The 21,270-nt window shown below is 41.5% G+C and overlaps 1 non-coding gene and 2 pseudogenes across 1 annotated transcript; all 3 read right to left on the bottom strand.

Annotated features, from left to right (window-relative positions):
• Positions 1–6,580: 6,580 nt before the first annotated feature.
• Positions 6,581–6,691, bottom strand: LOC114690047. The gene has a single exon (XR_003734017.1). It is a non-coding gene; the product is annotated as a U6 spliceosomal RNA (small nuclear RNA).
• Positions 6,692–12,212: 5,521 nt separating this feature from the next.
• LOC114689994 lies at positions 12,213–13,295 on the bottom strand (annotated as a pseudogene).
• A 4,941-nt stretch (positions 13,296–18,236) lies between these two features.
• Positions 18,237–18,888, bottom strand: LOC114689993 (annotated as a pseudogene).
• Positions 18,889–21,270: the final 2,382 nt, after the last annotated feature.

Genomic DNA, 21,270 nt, shown 5'->3' with positions numbered 1-21,270 from the left:
TCTCATTCTAGTCAGGGAAGTCCTCTTCACTGTCCTAACTGTTTTCCGCGATATTCACAATCTTGGACCTTTTATGAGCTTGCTTTAACTTCTTGAGAACAGTGAGAGAGGTGGGTATTCTTTTCACCATCTCTGATCACTTTACCCACTTATCCCTATAGCGGTCAGTTCACCCCAGGCATTCAGCATTCTCACAAAAACAGCCATTGAGAGCCCAACGTCTATGAGGTCAGACCATTTAAAACAGATTAGCTGGTCTGGCTAGGAAACAGATAACCATGTCTCAATTTCCTCAGATATGGAGTATAAAAGCTTTCTTTAAGGTCGCTTCACTCCAGGCACACCAGCATGTGCAGGTGGATCTTTAGCTCTCCTCATTCCAGAGTGCACATAGACTTCTCAAATATTCTCACGTGACTTCTCACGTCCACTCTGACCCAGACTAGCTTCTTGCTCATGTTCTTCCCACCTCAATACCCCCACTACCATCTTCCTACCTCAATTCTAGTGCTGGGATTATAATCATTGACCACAAGGCTAAGCATTTCCACTGAATTTCTAATGTTACCATGCTTAGGCCAAGCTTCCACAGATGCCCATAAGGCTAGCACAAAACCCAGGTGAGCAAATCTTGGTTCCTTTCTCTAGCTCCAGCTCAATTTCATGTTAACCTCCTTCCACATGTGAGCATAAACACAACACCAACAGATATTATGAATATTCCTTTATATATTTCTTGGAATAGTAATTAACAACGTATGTCACTATACATTTGTGCTGTATTTAATTTTTGTTCCAGTAGCAGTTATCTTTATGATCTCACATGGTCCTCTTCAGAGACATATCCTTGGACTTCAGCTCTCTCTGGAGGTGGTTGGTGTTGTAAGAGCACAGTAAAAGTAAAAGAAGAAAGGGTCTCCTGTCTGACATTCAGGTACCAGTCCCATATCTCTTAGTACTAACAACTATGATATTGTTGGAAGTGTACCTGAAGCAGCGTGGTCAGAGCAGACATGGAACTGTTTTCATGCAGAAAGTTTATCTTCACGGATTCCTAGAAATTCAAGCCACAGCCTATAGGGGCCACCTAACCAGTCAGGAAAGAGAAGGAAGATAGTGGCAAATGGTCCAGAGCCTGTGTTGTGGTTATTCCAGGAAGGAACAGACAGATAGCTTAGGTAAACTACAAAAGTTTAAGATCGTATCTTCTGATTCCATTTTGAAGGCTGTGAGCTGGAACAGTAGTCCTTAGCAGCTACAACCTGGAGCTGAGGTACCTTGCAGGAGTATTGGTGTGAGGGTCTGATGAAACACAGAGTTGAACATGGTGTGCCAGCACAGCCTTGAAATCCCAACATTTGAGAAGCTGGATGATCTCCAGTTCAATTCCAGACTAATCTAGTTCAGTTCAAGACTAGTCTGGTCCCAAACAAACAGATGCTGGTTTGGACTTTCTATACCAAAGTCTGCATGTGGGTGCTTTGCTTCCTCTAGGACTTAACTAGTACTGAACAGGGCAGTCTTTCCAGCATCAAAGCCTCAAATACCAGGGCATCAAAGACATAGGGAATAAAACACATACACTATCAATACTGGCCTAATCAATCACTTTAACTCTTGGAACCTCTGTTTCCTTATCCACACAATGAAGGTATTGTATGACGTAACCTTCAATGCTCTCAACACACTCTAGTTATAAGGAAAAAGCTGCTTGGCTCTGGTGTTACATGCTTTCAGGTTTTTTTTTTTTTTTTTTTTTTTAATGATGATGAATAATAACCATAGTTAAACCGAGACTCCCAATTTGAAGGTTATTGTTTATGTCTGGGATAACCACTGTTTTCTTAAAAAGAGATAAGCCTGACAGTTTTACAACCAAAGCACTTAGTGTCACTTACACATTTTTTTCCTTAGTGGGATTTTAACAGATAAGAAAATTAAGTTATCTAGAGAACCATAGGAAGTTTAGATGAGGGAAATGTCTGAGAAATGTCACTCATAATGACGAGGATGAGAACCAGCTTGGTTTTAGTCCAGCCCAGCCCAGGCTCTGTGAGAGAGAGAGAGAGAGAGAGACAGAGAGAGACACAGACAGAGACAGAGAGACAGAGACAGAGAGACAGAGACAGAAACAAAATCATAGAAGGAAGAAAGAAGGAAGGAATGGGTAAGCAAAGTAAGTAGAACTTTAAAGACAACATTGAAGGTATAAATTGCTTTATGGGAATAAATCATCAGACGTAAAAAGAACTAACACTGATCTGGAAAGGAAAAATCTTCCTTTTATCTCTGTGAGTGGAAACAGTCATGGTATGTGGTAGTATATGCCTGTATTCCAACACTCAGGAGGTTGAGACAGGTAGATCCTGAGTTGGAGGCCAACAACATGGTTATACAGTGAAGCCCTGTCTCAAAAACACAAAACAATACAAAATACTAACAAAAGTAAAATGAAAAGGGATGTAAAAATCACAGGGACAAATGTGTTTGAATAAATTGTAAGTCTGTGGGCTCAGAGATAGATGGTACATTCCCCATAAACCTAAGGTGCTTGTGGTCATCAGTGATGTTTCAGAGGGGGTAGAGTAAAAAATTAGTCTTTATTCCTAGCAATTTGCATTGTGAAGCATCATGAAATACAAGCCGGCTCCATTTGGAGATGAGAGAAGCCTGAGCAAAGGTTAAAGTTTCGTCAGACCACAAGGGGTCCAGATTTCCAACACCCCATAGGAGTACACTGAAATTCAAAGGTGTGGGTGAGAAGGCAGATGCAGATGGAGTTGTCAGCAGCCATGAAGAGACACGGGGAATCATAGAGGGGTGAAGTTCAGTCTTCAAAGTGCTGGTAAGAGATTCACTGTGGATCCCTGATGGGTAGGAAAAACGGAGAAACTATGGAACTGTCAGAAGTGTGATGGACTGAGAGGAAAAGAAAAAAAATTGAAGAATGAAGCCTCCCTTTTTGAACACTCAGTATTTCTTTAACTTACTTAGTTGTTTATTCACTCTGGTGTTTTTTAAATTCTTATTTGTTATTATTTTTAATTTTTCTTTACTTTGAGAATTTCACGTATAAAATAAAATATGATCATATAGTCTCCATCCCTGATCATAATTCCTTCAACATTTTCTTCTCCCAACTCATCCATATCTACAGGGATGAAGGGCCATCCATCCCCCAAAGCATGAGAATCCTATCAGTGGCCATATCATCTTACAACCCAAGATGGCTTGCAATTTACTACCTAACCAGGCTGGCCTCAAACTTATATCAATGCTTCTGCCTCAGCCTCCTGATTATTGGGACCCTAGACATGAGCCACCATGTTTGGCTTAAGAACAAAGTTGTAATAAAGTAAGGAGCCTGGGGGCATTGGAGGAATAGAACCACTTTAAGTAGGGCCCGGGGAGATGGGGATCAGATTGTAGAATATTGGAATTTATTATCACAGAGGTCAGGCTATTCCAAGGCCCAGATTCTGCAATATTAGATTGCTTATGGGGAAGGACTTAGGGTCAAGGAGATGAAGATTATATTGTTGGGTAGGTATCTGCATTATGCAATCACAGGTGACCTTGGCAAGGTCTGGGGAAAACTGAAGACTGTGAGTCACACAGAGAGTCTAGGAATCACAGATGAACAGTGTAAATAATGAACACATGGGCTTTTGTTTAATTCAGAAGTCACAAAGTGTTATTCATAGATGAGATTTCACTTAATCTTTCTAGCTGATGAGGTAGACATGACTATTCATGTAATTTTATAACCTGAGAAAATGAGATTTAAATCAGGATTTGTCACACCAAATCACTGGACCTAAAAGTGATGGAGCTGGAACTCCGGCCCTCATTTCCTGACTGTGGATCTCAAGTTCTTGCCAGGATAATGCAGTCATTGCTGCGATCAAATTTTACCCCTTGGAAGCATTTGAGATCAAGTCTGTGATGCTTAACATGAAGTGTTTTAATGTGAAGTGTAAGATTAGACAAGTTGTTACTTCTCTAGAGCCACTGGTGGAAACAAAGAATGTACTGCCCTCAGCTTGTGCTAAAGACAACAAAAGGCCTATGAATATACATCAGGCAGCACTCTCCTCAACTGCTCCATGGCAAATGTAGGAGCTTCTTGACATACTATCTAATTATTCTAATTATTCCTGTTTTGATTTGGAAGTAGGGCCTCTTGTAGCCCAGACTAGCCTCAAACTCACTACATAGCTGAGGCTTGCCTTGACCTCCTGATTCCCATGCCTGTATCTCCTGAGGGCTGGGATTACAAATGTACATCATCATCTGTCTCTTGACATATGTAATTCAGTTCACTTATACCTGGACAAGAATATTACACAGCAGAAACTGGAGGTGATGATGGACCTCCAAGCACCATGCTTTCCGACCAGCCCTGTGGTGTTTGAAACGGAGACAACTGTTTGACACCAAAGGCAGAATCCCAGAAAATCCAATAACTAGATACCATCCTAGGCTCTCCAATGCAATATCATCTGAGAACTGTTATGCCCAGATCGAGGGGACCCCTAAAAGACCACCACAGAGACCAAATCTGGTATGTAAAAGCAAAGATCCTTTATAATCTTCAAGCTCCGGGGACTTGGTCTCTCTGTCTGAGGCAGTGATGAGAGCAAAGAGCCCTGGGCCCAGGCAGGGTAGGGGTTTTATCATAGTAGAGGTTTGGATGAGGGGATTTCCAGGATTCAGGATCTTGATTGGCTGACAATTGTCTAGGGGTATCTGTAAAAAAAAAAAATAGGTGTGTGCTAGACTCAGGCACATCTGGCCACCTTATCTAATGGTTCAAATGTTTGGGGTGTTAGGTACTTCCCCATCCCTGGGTGGTGTCAGTTTATGGCTGGATCTAGATGTTGCCAGCCAGTAAGCCTGTCACAGAAGCTGTGTGGTCAACCTGTTTTGTGGCCCCCACCTCCCAGAACCACAACAAATACTGACAGGCACACTGATGCTCAATGATTCATGCTCTGTTACCAAGATAACTATTATGACATTGACATTATGTACGTGTGTTGAGAAAATGCCTCAGCAAGATGCAATGGACTTGAGAATTCCCCACCCCACCCTGAAAATATAAACCAGCTTCCATCACTAATCATGTCAACCTCAGCAATTACTGACAAGTGACCTCGAGATGGCTAGCTCTACTGTGAGTAGTATTCTGTTTTTATTTGGATTGCTTTGCTTAAGGAGCTTATCTCCCTGAAGACCCTAATTTGAGACAGCCCCAGGTTCTAATCTCTAGAGGAAAGATATCAAATGATTGGATGAGAAATATCTTCTTATCCCATAGGAATGCAAAGATTTACCAAAAAGAAATAAGATGAAATGTTTTTGAAGTAGAAATTGCCCCCTGTGGTCTTCCCATTTTGTTCTTCTATACAAGCTTGTAGTTTCTATTTACCATTCTGGTGAGGACCAAAATGCCTTGTGAGTCTTTTGATTTTGGATTTGTTTTCCAAAACTTTCTAGAAAGAATCGAAGAAGATGTGAAATCATTGGAAAGTAGACAAAGCTAGAAGTCAGGTGAGTATCACTCCATTAACTAGAAAAATACTTCTCCAGGCCCAGGAAGAAAAGAAAACACAGAAGGGAGTTGATGCGAACTTAGTTTTCTGGGCCTTGGAAACAGAAGACCTTCATTCTATATCTCTTATATGGTCCGAGTGTGACATGAATTTTGTCAACTTGACTAGATTATGGAATACCTATTGATGAGGGTGCACCAGTGAGGATTTTTCCAGAGAGGACTGACTGGGGCGTGAAAACCAACCCAGAATATGGATGACACAAATCCTACAGGCTGGATTTACCAGTCGAATGAGAGGAAATAGAAGGGAGATTCAGCTGGGTATCTGTATTCCATTTTCCCCCGATTCTTCATCTGCACAGATGTGATCAGGGATCCCGACCTTCTGCCAAACCACAACCACAAGCGGCTCCTGTCATCTTGCTTTCCCTGCAGTGTTAGAATTCTGCCCTTACTCCAGCTGCGTGGCCGCACATACACAGTTTGGGAGTTAAGCAAAAGGTCTTGTGTCTTACGTCATCACTGTGTGCTGGCGACTGCATTGACTATGTGCGAAGCTCCGGAAGCCTGCTTCACAGAGAGCCCTTAAAAGCCAATCACTGACCCCACCCGCTCTCTGTTCTGCTCTGTCTCCTCCCCGACCATCTTTCCCTCTCTCCACACGTGCTTTCCTCTCCAAGCCTGGCTGTCCTCTCTCCCCTTCACTGCTTTTCCTCCTAATAAAGCTGTGAATATTGATACTGGGTTCTGTCGTAACCAGCGCTGCCACCAGCGCTGTTTATCAGACCTTTCGTGCAGGACAGATTATGCTCTCAAACCGTGAGCCCAAATCAGTCCTTCCTCCCTTATGTCATCCTCTCTTCCTTCCTTCCTTCCTTCCTTCCTTCCTTCCTTCCTTCCTTCCTTCCTTCCTTCCTTTCTTTCTTTCTTTCTTTCTTTCTTTCTTTCTTTCTTTCTTTCTTTTTGTCTCTCTCTCTCTCTCTCTCTCTCTCTCTCTCTCTCTCTCTCTCTCTCTCTCTCTCTTTCAATATGGAACACTTCATGAATTTGAGAGTCATCCTTGTGCAGGGGCCATGCTAATCTTCTCTGTATTGTTCCAATTTTAGTCTATGTGCTGATGAAGTCATATGTCACCCTTATGTCATTTATTGTCAGTTATTTGGTCACAGTATGAGAAAAGTAACTAATACACCCAGGAAGATGGGTCCAGGTCTATGAGGGCCTGGAGAGTAGAAGATGGACCAACCTTTTAAAACAGAACCTGAAAAAAAACAAGAATATCCTATGAGGGAAATGGTTCCTTAGAGTATCCAGTTGAAGAGGTCCACAGACAGACTTCAAGACAGGGCTGAAAAACTGCACTCAAATCCCTGTACCTATGTATATATGAAGGATGGACTGACAGAACGCTAAGATCTAGAGAGAAGCCATTAGGGAGAGGACCAAAGGACACCACAGTAGTAACTAGGATGGATAGATGAATGAAGTCCAAACATCATCCTCGAAGTGCATGTTGAGCCTTTGGAAACTCACCATCAAATCTTAGATTCCAACTTGGGATGGGGAGAGCACACATAATGCTACACACTAGCAAAATATGTGTTTGAAGTCCAATGTGAGTTATAAAAGTTAATTGGAAGATTTAGATTCACAGCAACTGAATTGCTGTCCATGCCTTTGCCTCCCTCATGCATTCATGTTTAGATACACGTACTGAGACCCACACAGTCTACCCATCATTCTGGCTTCAGTGGTCACTCAGTCCAGTAAACAGATATGGCAGGAAATATCCAGGTTTCTAGGACTACTTACTAGGCTGCATCTCTGAACAAAATTGAGGATGTTCATGATCTTATGGGTCTTTCAGTTGAGCCCATTGGATGGGCAATATTTAAACCTCATGCTGTAGTCAATAAGGACATCAGTCACTGCAGAAAAGCTCTGTGATGACAGTTAGGGTATTCACCAATCTGATTGCTGGGACAAGCCAGTTCAGTTCATGCACCTTCACTATTTCCACTAGTCCAAGCTGGGGTCATCTTTGGGGATTCCTGGCAACCACCCTAGCACCTGGTTTCTCTCTATCACCATGATGTCTCCCTCTGTCATGGTATCTCTTTCATTGCTTTCCCACTCCATCCCTGTTCCAGCTCAACCATCCCATTCCCTTATGTTCTCATCCCCCATCCCCTACCCTCCATTGCCCACCCCTCATCCCCAGTTTACTCATGGAGTTCTCATCTATTTCCCCTTCCCAGGGCGATCCATGGGTTCCTCTTTGGGTCTTCCTTGTTAGCTAGCTTCTCTGGAGTTGTGGATTGTTAGTCTGGTTATCCTTTGTTTTACATCTAGCATCCACTTATGAGTGGGTACATACTATGTTTGTCCTGAGTGTGGGTTACCTCACTCAGGATGATGGCCCTCTCCTCTTATCGGGCTTTCTGGAGCTTCCCAGCAGATTCTTAGCAAATTCTTAGTACTAATGGATGTCGAAAAATGGCTGCAGTTTCTAGGAATTATGCAACAGCTCCCGGGATTTGAGAGCCAGATATCTACGCCCCTTCCTTGTCTCTGAGGGCACTTGATGCTCCCTTATCATAGCCAGAGTTCCAGCCACTGGAATCACTTTTTGCACTCGGTCACAAGAATGTTCCCAGGTGCACCTCTCCTCAGGGACTGGGAGTACACTAAGTTTGATCTCATAGTGAGTGCCTCTTAACTCCAGGGCTTGATACAAAATGAGTTTAGGGATTCTGATCAGCAAGCAAAGAAAGAAATCACTACCAGATTAGTCGGCACACACGGATCACCAGTTCTCGGCCATTCATTATGCTAATGCTCTCACAGCTATCGAGATATGTATTTGGTTTGCATTCTTCTGTAGGTAAGCTTTGGTTAGGGACTGTGAGGTCTAAGTCATGGAGAAAGGTATGAAGGCAGGTCAGAAGTGTCAGTGAGGAAAGAAACGTTTTACAGTTGGGCACCTTTAGTTTTCCTAAAACACATAAATGTAGACACATTTTCCTCTGTCTTCCTACAATGCCTGTATTGTCTTGGGGACCAAAAGGGAAAGAGCTTTGCCCGCTTAAGCCACTCCTGGAAAGGGCATGCTTTATTAATAAGCTGTTTCCTGGAGACCGTCTGAAATAGAATCTTGTAGATGGTCAGATTTTCCCAGAATGGTACACTGAGAAACTGATCGGGCTTCTTCTGCAATAACATTCAAAACCAACAATTAATTTTTCTGTGAACAGATTCAAACCGCAGTGTTTGTAAATGGCATCAGAAGAAGCTACAGTCGTGAATGTTTTCCTCCACAAGGAATGAACCTTGCTTGTATTCTAGCTCTTCTAAGATAGCCCAGGGAGGATGGGAATGCAGCCTCTGAGACCACACATCCCCAACGTTGCCGCTCCCTGGGGAACATTGTCTTTTAAGGTGCCATGGGGATCAGGCCAGCCTGAGGTCCTCATGTCATGTCTGAAAGAGGAAACAACAAAATCTTCATGGGAAAATGATGTAAAAATGAAAATAGTCTAAACAGACAACATTATCTAGCACCCTGGGGAGAGTGTAAGTATAGCCTGAAAGGGGTGGCTTGTGTGTGTGAAGCAAGATAATGGAAAAAGGCAACAAAAACTGGATTCTGAGTTTAGTCCCAGCTGTACAAAGGATATGTCTGCTCTTGCCCCTTTCTCCCTAGACATACTCTCCAAGGTTCTAACCAATGCTCAGATTCTGATGCTGTTTTCAGACAAATCATTCTGTTAACAATAAAACGGATTTATAAAACGTAAAGCAAAAATTTGAATCTTTAATAACCTTGTAATAGGGACCGTTTGTTTATGGCATTTGGTTGCAGATTAGAAGTCTGGGGATGTGTACTTAGCTCTACCCCGTTCACCTCCTAGTCTCCTCACTCCATCTGTACCTTCAAAAGAACAATCTGGTGATGCTAGAGCCTCAGAAAGGACTCCTCTTTGACTCTGAAACCTTCCCTAACTTTATCTCCCCCAACTACAAACCTCTCATGTGGTTTTCCCATGGACCAGGGAGAAATCAGCATTTTTTACTTTCTGTTTTCAGTAGTTTCTGCACATGCCTCAGAAACACCACATCTTGTATCCTTGTCGCCACTGTGTGTGTGTGTGTGTGTGTGTGTGTGTGTTTCTTGTTCTCTGCCTTACCTCCTTGAAACAGGATCTCCAGATGAGCCCAGAGCTTGCCATTTTTTGACTGCCCATCACCTCCCTGAAATCCCCAATGATCCTCTTGTCTCCATCACCCTTGTGCCCAGACCCTGGGATCACAGATGTGAATGGCCATGCCTGGCTGTGACATGGATGACAGGGATCCAAACTCAAGTCCTTGCACATCAGCAGCAGGAGCTCTTCTTACTGACTGGATTATCTCCCCGGTCCTTGCCACTGTTTCTCTTGCTGTACTGACTAGACTTGCTGGTTGCAGACGCAAGCTCTTTCATGAAAGGGATTGTGTCTGAAACATTTGGGGATCCTCAAGATTTGTGGCAAGTCTTGGCGCAGTGTACATGTCTAAAAGTGTGCTGGGCTGAGAATGGGAAGTGGCCACAGAGTTCCACCCCCAACCAAGAGGCTATTTGCAACTGATACCTGCTGGGAAAGAGAAATCAGTTTTCTCAGAGCGTCACTGGGTCTATCAACCACACTCCCAGGCAGGCTCTATGCCAACACAAAGCAGACTCCATGTTTTTAATGCGGTTTTTGTTTTGTCTTAGAGAAAGTGAGAGAGATAGAGAGACCATGAAGTTAGGTGGGGTAGGGAGGTTAGAAGGGAAAGAAAATGGTCAAAAATTAATAATCAAAAAAAATAATACTTGTGCACACACAAAAAAAAAAAAAAGAAAAAGAAAAAAAGAAAAGAAGAAGAGTTGGCCAGTGGGTCAGCTTCAAATCCTTGCCAAATCTGAGATGGTTAAATGGTTTTAATATACGAGCTACCTATTCAATTTATTAAAATATGTAATAGACATAATAATAAACTAATGCTCCGAACTTGGGCTGTCCATGGGGAGATACTCCAAGACGAGAAGTGACTGCTGCGCACTACAAAGTACAGACTCCTTCCATGGCTATGGAGAAACAGGAGAAATCTAGTTTTCTAAAAGACAGTTGACTGTACATATTTATTTGGGTTTGTACACTGTTTTCATATGAATGGGACCACTGTTCGACTTGAGCCATTTCTAACCAAATTAAAATAACCGAGTTTTAAAAAGTGCTAACATACCAGCTTAAAGATGCAAAACCACAGCCAGGCGGTGGTGGCCCGTGCCTTTAATCCCAGCACTTGGGAGGCAGAGCCAGGCAGAGCTTTGTGAGTTCGAAGCCAGCCTGGTCTACAGAGCGAGATCCAGGACAGGCACCAAAACTACACAGAGAAACCCTGTCTCAGAAAAACAACAACAACAAAAAACCAAAACCAAACCAAACAAAAAAAGATGCAAGAACAGGTGCACCAATTCTAGCTAGGAATGTAATTATGATGTTACTTTTTTTTTATACTCCACAAATATGTTTAGGAAATCACACAAATAGATCACTGATTTGAATGAAATGCATACATTTGTAGCAAAGCTTTGAAGTCACAAAAAACTGTCACAGAATGTACATATTTACTGTTTATTCCACCTTTTTGTCATATTCCTGGATCCCCCACAAGTGTTATATGAGGAAAAAAAATATCAAGACAAAAGTAAGAACTGGAATCAGAATCACTGATGTTATCAAGGAGGGGGCAAATGATAATTAAGCAGCCATCAGCAAGACTACGGTCAGGAAAAATGCCGTGGAAGGTGGTGTGAGGCCTTCACCAAAGAAGACCTCTCAGACACAAGTTCAAGCCAACAGAGAGTCTTTAACCAGCTGGTCAGCAACTACGCTAGATGTTCAGGACCTGAGTCCAGTCCTGAGCTTTTCTCAGGGTGGGCTTTTAAGCATAAAAACCATATCCTGGTTTGACACACCTCAGCTAATAAGTAAGAACTGTTAGCCAGAATTGAAATCACAGAAGCCAAAAAGCAAGGTTGGTACATTTAGGGACTTTCCCAGATCTGTGGACTTTGATGGATTAGGTCTTTGTTCTTATTGCCTGTGTGCTGGGTTCCAGGGCCTTAAATGGAACACCATCATGGTATCAGTTGTGCTAAGGTCTGGGCACCTATTAAGGTCTAGGGGCCTTTTACAAAGGAAACAGATTGCTAGAAAACTGTATTCATACTTTCATGCCACCAAAAATTGCTTCCAAATAGAGTAGAACAGAAATGGGTCTTTTCCTGCTGTGGTAATAGAAATGCAAGTGCTTTTTCCAGTATTGTGGGAAGGCAAACATGTGCATTGTTAATTCTACTCAGCTGTTGTTGAGTGGACCAGGAACACATTTGTGGATTCTGGGGATGATGTGTACTGTAATTCTTTGATTGGGATAATGGACATTCTAGAAGAAAAGAATGGACACAGACATACAAGACAAAGGTAAATGAGACTTCTCTTATGTCTTAGCCACATTTAGATGGAATCAAACTTCAATGCAGTTCACTCCGCTTTGATGAATGAGACTTTGGTTCAGTTCCCGAATTTTGACCAGTGTCCTATGAGAATACTCTGAAAGTGTTCTCTTAAACAACATACCTATTTTTAACGGTGGGGCCGCTCTTTGTAGCTGAATGTGCATGGGGCTGATGACCAATAGCTGTGTTTGGAGGAAGTCCCACCCTTTCCTCGTATACCCTCCCTATGTGTGTGACTGCTTCTCTATTTTCACATTCTGTGGTCCATGCCACTGTCTTATCACCTCTAGCTGTAACATTAACAACAGCTCCACATACATCGTCACTATAGTCTTCAAAGGATTTTCCAGTGAGGCCCTGCAGGGTCTCTAGTCAGAGTGGCTGAGGTCATTTGTCTCTGCTGTTTGTTCAATGTAATCAGCCATCTTCTTCCAAGTTTGTTTTTTCATCTTCTCATTAAGGCTCAATGCCATTCTTAAGAAGTGAGTAGTCAGAGTCAGACATTAAATTACTAAACCACTGGATATAGTTGTACAGAGCCCAAAAGTCTCCAACAGTATTAAACTTATGGATCAATTAAAAGTTTGCCAAGTTTTGCTTTTATTCTCCTTTGAAAAAAAAAACCAAAACCAAAACAAACAAACAAACAAACAAAAAAACCAGAGCATCCAACTGTTCTGTGGAGGATATTTAACATGGTGTTCTGGGTTAGCAACCCTCTGATTAAATTATATTTTTATCCTTTCCTGTAGGGTGATCTCCAGTTCCACAACCTCTATCTTGGATTGATCTACTCCCACACCTGGTTAAATGTTTGGATCCAATTAACCAACTACTTTTCTAAGTATCAGTTTGATTATGTGTGTGAATGTGTCTGAACATGTGTGTGTGTTGGGTGGTAAGGATTCATATGTGAAAGCCAAAGGAAGACTTATTCCCTTGCGACAGGGTCTCTCACTGAACCTGAAATTCATCATTTTGGCTCTGCTGGCTGAGCGGGGAGCTTCCGGGCTCCACTTGTCTCCCCTGCACGATTACAGGTGCATGTAACCCGGCCTGTGCTATTTTTATGTGGAGGACGGGAGCTCTAAACCCCCAGCACACAGCACAGCAAACACTCTTACCCACTGGGCCCTCTCCCCAACTGCTCAACACAATTTGATGACCATGTTCCTCCATGTTCCCACTCATGATTTGGAGAGAGGCTCTATCTCCACTCCATCTCTTCCAGCAGCAGCTATTAGCATTCTTACACTTCTCTTCCCTCCATATACGCACAGACTCTTTTGTTTCCTAATCTCATGGTGACAGGTTGGAAGAAAAACATCTTCGAAACTGATTTCCAAATTGCCTTGGAGATGTGCTTTTCTCCCTGAAATTCTCTCAGAGCAAAGATGCTATTACAATTCATCAGAAGCCAAGCCTTGTAGCTAGAGTTTTCCTGCCTGGCCCACAGTCAGGACAAATCTCTCTCACCCACCAGTCCCAGGTGATATTTTTCTTACCACATGGCTGTGCATCAGTTTCTTCCTCCCTTTTCACTCCTGCTCCTCTTGTCTTTTAACCCAGACTTACATAAGAAAAAATGGGGGGAGGGGTTGGAGATTTAGCTCAGTGGTAGAGCGCTTGCCTAGCAAGCACAAGGCCCTGGGTTCGGTCCTCAGCTCCCCCCCCCCCAAAATGGTATTAGTCTGTCTAACTTAATGCTAATCACTCATTTTCAGTATGGGTTGAGATTAGAATTAACAAATTTCAGAGTACTGCAATACAGAAATCCCAGAGATGTTGAGGATTGATTAAACACTAAATTCTAGAAGGAACAGGAAGTATCTGGTGTCTTTGTGCTACCCAAAACCAAACAAACAAGAAAGCTTTCTCTAGAGTCATTGGGATGGCTACCTCATCCCTCTCTGAATGCTCCCAATCTGGATCTTGCAGCACTTTTCTCACAGGTAAGACCCCTGTCTGCAACTGGGTCACTATGTCACTGTGACTTAGAATTGTAGAATATTAAATTTGCTGCAGCCCCAATAGACAAGGAAGATCTTCCAGAGACACAGAAACATGTATTGGTAAATTCAGGACTCAAATCTGTTTCTGGGTTACAATCAAAATAACTTCTCTAAACAGCTTCCATGTAGATGAAAATTGCCACTCTTCATGTCACTTGTTTGTTTTAAGTTTGTCTCCAGAAAGCTCTTGGGAAACATCAATCTGCCCTTCGGGAGGTTGGTGCATTATTATAGCATCCAGTTTGCTATACACTGCCCTAAGTTTGATTCCAGTTTGGTTCTTTGTCTCTAGTAGAAAGAACTGAAAGAAAATCAAAGCCAATAGACAGAAACAGGTATGTTTGGATGGTGTGAAAAGAAGTCAGAAAGTGGCTGGAACAACATTCTAAGTTGTAGAATATTTGTGATCTGTAATATGATAACTATGGGGCAAAAAGATAATTCTAATTAACTGAAAAACTGGAATAACCACAGTTAAATGGATTTTTAATTTTTCTCTGCAGACCACACTATAAAGATCATGAAAAGACAGCCAGGTAAGATGACATCTATACTCTCAGGATAGCAGGCACAGAGCCAGCTTAGATGACCTAGAAAGATCCCGTCTCAACAAAGAAGAAAGACAAACTGCAGAGAATGAATTTGCAAAGCATATCTCTGACAGGACTCACATAGAATATTCAAGAAACTCAATAAAAGAAAGAAAAATACAAAAGGGCAATGAACAATAAATGAAAGGACAATTGGTGAAAAGCATGCGTAGGGAGTAGATAGAGACATGGAAAGATGCTTGCCATCATCCATCACTAAGGAAGTAATGAGACTCCAGTACACACACTGAGGAGGGCCATCTTTGTAGACTCCTTATAGCGACTGCTGGCAGGGAAGTGCACAAACAGGTTTCTCCCACATGGCTGATGGGAAAGTAAAGTGATGAAGCTTCTCTAGGAAATGATTTGACAGTTCCTCAGAAAACTAAATATAAACTTAAGTTCTGACTCATCGATCACACTCCTGAATATGTATTCTAGAAAAATGGAAGCATGTGTGCACTAAAAATGTATATTAATTCCTTTTAAAGGTTTATTTGTCAGAGCCATAAGTTGAAACTAACTCCAGTATCTCTCAACAGATGAACAATTAAATAAAGAGTGGTAGAAATGTACAATGGAAATGAATGGCCATTGACATGTGCAATATCTAATCTCTCAGCAAAAGCATGCTGAGTGAAAGCAAGTCAGCCTTAAAAGTCTACATTCTATATGGCACTATTTTACATCACTCAGAAGGAGACACATTTACACAGCAGGAGATAGTGGTTGCTGAGGGATGAGGTGAGTAACACTCAAAAGTGTAGTCAAAAGTTTTTTCCAGTCCCTCCTGGCTCCACAGTCCCACAGCCCACTTATAAAATAATCATTTTATAATATTAATTATAACTGCTTGGCCATTAGCTCAGGCTTATTACTGACTACCTCTTACACTTAAATTAACCAATAATTCTTATTTATGTTTAGTCTCATGGCTTGGTACCTTTTCTCAGTTCTGCCTTGTCATCTTGCTTCCTCTGTGTCTAGCTGGCGACTCCTGACTCCTCCCTTCCTCTTCCTAGCATTATTCTAGTCTGCTCACCCCACCTATACTTCCTGCCTGGCTACTGGCCAATCAGCATTTTATTAAACCAGTGTACAGGAACATTATCCCACACCACAAAAGATACAGCAAATTATCTAGGCTAGAGTGCTGTGGATATCACTCTATATAAATAAAACACTGATGGCAAGTGACCAGGCAGGAAGTATAGGCGGGACAAAGAGAGAGGAGAATTGGGGAAACAGAAAGAAGGAGGGGAGAGACACTGCAGCCACCGCCAGGAGAAGAGCATGTAGAGACGCCGGTAAGCCACCAGCCACGTGGCAAGCTATAGATTTATAGAAATGGGTTAATTTAAGATAAAAGAGCAGTTAGCAAGAAGCCTGCCACGGCCATACAGTTTATAAATGATATAAGCGTCTGAATGATTATTTTATAAGTGGATTGTGGGACTGCAGGGCTTGGGGAATCTGGAGAGAAGCCCTCCAGCAACACTAGAGCCTTAACGAGAGGAGCTATCAACATACAGATATGACACTGATAGACACGAGATTTTATAAAAACCCCTTTGGAACAAAGGAACACAGAAACAAGTACAAGGACCAAGCCGTGCATCCTAAAACATACACTTAAAAAATTTTAAGAAAAATACAAGGTGATGAGAAATGTTGGAGCACAGGCAAAGAGCACCTTGGAGTCTTGAAAGATACAAAGCTAGGTCTGTTCTTGTTTCAACTCCATCATTTGATTTTCATGGTGGATATATGTGAACACAACTTTCTGTGCATTGAAGAATTGAGGACGAACTTTGCATCCTAAAAGAAACAAATATGTGCTGTTACTTTGAGCTAGTGTCTATAAAAGTTGGGATCTCTCTTTAGTTCTGTTGAACATTAATACAATAACACACAACTTTCTGTGCATTGAAGAACTGAGGATGAGCTTTACATCCCAAAAGAAACCAATATGTGCTGTTACTTTGAGGCAGTGGCTATGAATGTTGGGATCTCTCTTCAGTTCTGTTGACCATCAGTACAATTACAGACAGAACTAGTCACTGAGCACATTTATCACAATAGCCCATTTAGAAAAAGTGATTTAAAAGAAATTTGTCCGGGGGGACAGGTTTTATAACCTGAAAAATTTCCCCTTTTAGTCTGTCTAAAACCACATCAAATCATTCTATTACAGTGTTATTCAATATGTAAATTGTATTCTATATATAAACTGTTTTTTTTTAATAAGAAAAGTATGGATCAGTGGAAAAGAAAAAGATAAGGCCAGACTGTGCTGGAGTCATAGGGCATGGGATAATTTCTCTCTGTGCTTAATATTTTCTACATTGTGGTTTTGGAATTTTAAAAAATGAAAGTAAAAATATTTTTATGTTCACAAAACTTCTCATGATAGTAAGTATACGGTGTACTCATGCTCTGTAATCCCTTGTGTATACCAGCTCCAGTGAGAAGTCTTTGCCCATCACAAAGAAAGAACTGCTCATTCAAAGAGAATGCAAAGTCATTTTAGGCATGACAGAGGACTGAGTTGATCTCCTCTATGCTGCTTCCCCCTTTGGTTTTTAGTATTTATACTTTATTTTATACTTTCTTAAGGTGTTAAAATTAAAAACTTAGGATTTACACTCAAAATTATCAATGTGAAAAACTTCCGCCATAAATATCATCAGGTGGATCTTAAGAAATCACTTATAGTATCAAAATATTTCTAAGTAATAAGCTACAAATATTTTAAAAATATATAGAATTAAATTCATATATATATGAATTCAAATATATATATATATTATGACAATAGTTAAGTTTACATATATTTTCTTTCCCTTTTTTAGTTTCCTAATTTTTTTTTACAGTATGGTATCATTAACTAAGGCTAGCCTTGAACTGATTTTTTTCATCCTTACCTCCCAAGAACTTGAATTTTAGGCATGCACCTCTATGCCAAGCTAAGTATACATTTTAAACACAAAAGTTATTGTAGCATCACATACTGTAATCTGGTTAAAATGGATCTTGTTGACTTCAGGTTTTTGCTTTCCCCCTTTCACATGAGACTGTTCACACTCTCGTGCTAGGGACTAGAAGATAAACATTAAAACTGATCTCAGATTTCCTCTGGTGGCCTTGTTTGGTTCTCTTCTTCATCTTTTTACATAGACTAGAAATTGGTTATCTTGTCTAACCATGATGATATTCATGAACATGTAGCATTATACACAGCATCACCAATGTGCACATGGAGCTCATCCACCACATACTCAGCCTGTGTCTCTTTCATCTGTCAATGGCTAATAGAGACTATTCTTTATGGTTATGTGTCTAAGAACCTCAAGAGTGCAAAAGCAGATCTAAACCATCATAACAAAAGCAGTTCTTGAATGAAACATGACAAAGACAAATGTATAAGACCGCAGTATATTTTTCTCCATCAAACATTGACAATTTCCCTCCAGTCCTTCAAGTAGCATTTTAAATGGTACAAGTGAATGGTCCCTCTTCTACTCATAAAATTATGTGGTATTTGAATGATTTACATATTTAATAACTGAGCCATCTAACATTCTTTATATAAGCAATTCCTCCAATACAAATATGTGGCTGACTTGCAAATGTCTAATTAAACTACCATTGAGGGTACTTAGACTCCGATCAGATAGTAAATGGTAAAGCAAACAGAACACAGGCCTCCTTTCTGAGCTACAAAATGGATATACACATCTTGTTGTCTCGCCAAGTTTTTGCAGTGGCCCAAACTTGCTCATGTACTTCTTACAAGTTCCTACATGCACCTCGTGTCTCTGAGGCAAACCAGAGCCCTAGTACATGTAGTATAGCTCTGATGTACCAGTCCTATTCTTTTGGCTACATCAGTTGCTGGCACTCCCTCTGAAGGAAGGTATGCCTGTCCAAATGGACATGTTCATTTTTTGTTCTTTACGCTGGTCTCAATACAGGGCTGGCAGAGCATGTGGCCACAGCTTATCTGGACCAGCTGGTGCAGAACTTCCAGGCACTCCGAGGATTGAATGAGATGAGAGGCAGGTAACTGAACTCCAGAGTCTGCAGGCTGGAAGAGGCAGCATGGATGTGTCCTTGTTACTACTCATAAGGGTACTCCTCCTCTTGTTTGCTTACCTCCTCCATGAGTGTGCTGAGGGCCATGGCAGTATACAGCAGGTGACACCTAATGTTTGACAAGTCAACCCGCCAGATGTATAACTGCCTGATGGGGAGCCCCACCTGGCAAAGCCATGGGGTCACTGGCTGTGGAAACTGGTTGCTTTCTGTCCGTAACTTTCTCATGTGCCACTGCTATGCCTCCCTAAAAAGAACAGCTGTGGGGTTCCTTCCACAGCCCATTGGTAGTGTGTTTTCTATCTTTGGGCACACTCATAGTTGTGGATGGTCAGGAAGATGATTTCTGTTTAAGCTGTACAATTTTGATGTGTAAAAATAATATCGGAATATTTTTCTTAACTGACACAGGAAAGTAACAGTATTCTCAGTCTCAAACACAGCTAATTTTAGAACAAATTCAAAACAGACTAAACTGGCTTTGCAGAAAATACACAAAGACAAGATCCTAGGTGTCTTTTGTTGATGAATCAAGGTCAGAACAGAAGCAACTTTGGTAGACATAACTCCCTGCAATAATTCTCTTTCTACACGTACCCCTACCACTCAGGGTTCAGCCTGCTACTGCTATTGTAAGCCCTGAATTTCAATGTCATTTTCTGTCTGGGAAAGAGTTATATGCAAGGCCAAGTGTTTACTCACTGGCTGGTCTTTGTGACCTTACTAGCCTGAGAAAAACTGTGTGACTTATCATGTTATGAGTGTGGGTCGGACCCTGGGAATGTAACATATAGTTGTCCAGAGTTTGGCTAGGAGAGAGCAGTGGCAATGGAGAGGAGGAAAGTATGCAGAATGTGAGTGAAGTGTGTGTCTGTGCTGAGTGAGAGGTGAAGACGAAGCAATAGAGAGGGTGGGAGAAATGTGAGAGAATGAATGAACGAGAGAGTGAGTGAAAACAGATGTAACTGTGTATAGAGATGTATGGCGGTATGTATGGAAAGAAAGATATGTAGCTGTGTATAATACATAGCAGTGTAGAGACAGAAAGAACCAGAGACCATTTTTAAGATGAAGTAAAAGAGAAAGTTATCATCAGAAAGTGTGTGTTTCCTTATTTTACTCAGACAGATAGAAACTTATGTCTAAAGACCCTCAGATAGAAAAACTCTAGTCCTCAGATAAATAAAATTTTTTCTAAGGCTTCACCACCTTCGTGGAATTATTTGCATACCCTGGTGGTGGCTGGAGGCTGACCCCTCAAGGTTGAGTGTAACTGAGGAAAATAAATCTAAAACCTATCAGTGACAACTTCCAGTGTTGAATGACCCCCCCCCCATAGAACTTAAGCTTCATAAATCAGAACCACATCTATCCAGTCCTTTGAGCAGTACCTCCTATGTAGTAGGGGGTCTGTGATATTTGAAATACTTAAGTCTGCTAAAAAACATCTAAACCATGTATTTATGGAAACCTCCCTTGTTAATGACTAATCCCTGGGCAGGACTTGTCTGTAATTTAAATATATACAGAATTTTCCCCTCTCTGGGTAGAATTTTATAGATCATAAATTTAAATGCTCAGAGACATTTAAAAGTTATTTATTCTTACTGTCTCAACCAGTCCTCTGGCGCTGAACTATTGACTCAACGGAGCTTAGCTGAAACTGGCACTAATCTAAGTAATAATATTTTCTGTTTTTCCAGGACCTTTCGGCCAAGAGCTTTAAACAGTGATGAGGTAAGCAGGAAAAGGCCAAATCCTGAACTTTGCCCTTGGATCTGGCTATGGCAAGGTTTTCTCTACTCCAGGTTAAACCTCAGTTCTGTTGAATCTTTGGTCCACAATGACTCAGTTTCAATGGTGTATCATTACAGAACCCTGTCCTCATGCATGCAGCATGAATACTTGAGACAACATTCATAAAGATGATCAAATTATATGGAAGGATAAAGGCCACAGCCACAATTAGAGACACTCTTTTTGTGTTTGGCTTTGTCTTTCTTTCTTTTTTTTTCATGATTAATTCTTTTTTTTTCCAGTTTTTTTAAATTTTATTTTATTTTACAATACCATTCAGTTCTACTTATTTTACAATACCATTCAGTTCTACATATCAGCCACGGGTTCCCCTATTCTCCCCCCTCCCACACCCTCCCCTTACCCCTACCCTACCCCCCATTCCCACCTCCTCCATGGCAAATCCTCCCCCCCCCAGGACTGCGATCAACCTGGTAGACTCAGTCCAGGCAGGTCCAGTCCCTTCCTCCAAGACTGAGCCAAGTGTCCCTGCATAAGCTCCAGGTTTCAAACAGCCAACTCATGCAATGAGCACAGGACTTGGTCACACTGCCTAGTTGCCTCCCAAACTGATCAAGCCAATCAACTGTCTCACCTATTCAGAGGGCCTGATCCAGCTGGGGGCCCCTCAGCCTTTGGTTCATAGTTCATGTGTTTCCATTCATTTGGATA

The sequence above is a fragment of the Peromyscus leucopus genome, chromosome 15 (genome assembly GCF_004664715.2).
Source record: "Peromyscus leucopus breed LL Stock chromosome 15, UCI_PerLeu_2.1, whole genome shotgun sequence".
In the NCBI taxonomy this organism is placed as follows: domain Eukaryota; kingdom Metazoa; phylum Chordata; class Mammalia; order Rodentia; family Cricetidae; genus Peromyscus; species Peromyscus leucopus.
The sequence above is the reverse complement of the archived record's forward strand: the minus strand, read 5'-3'. Positions and strand labels throughout refer to the sequence as shown.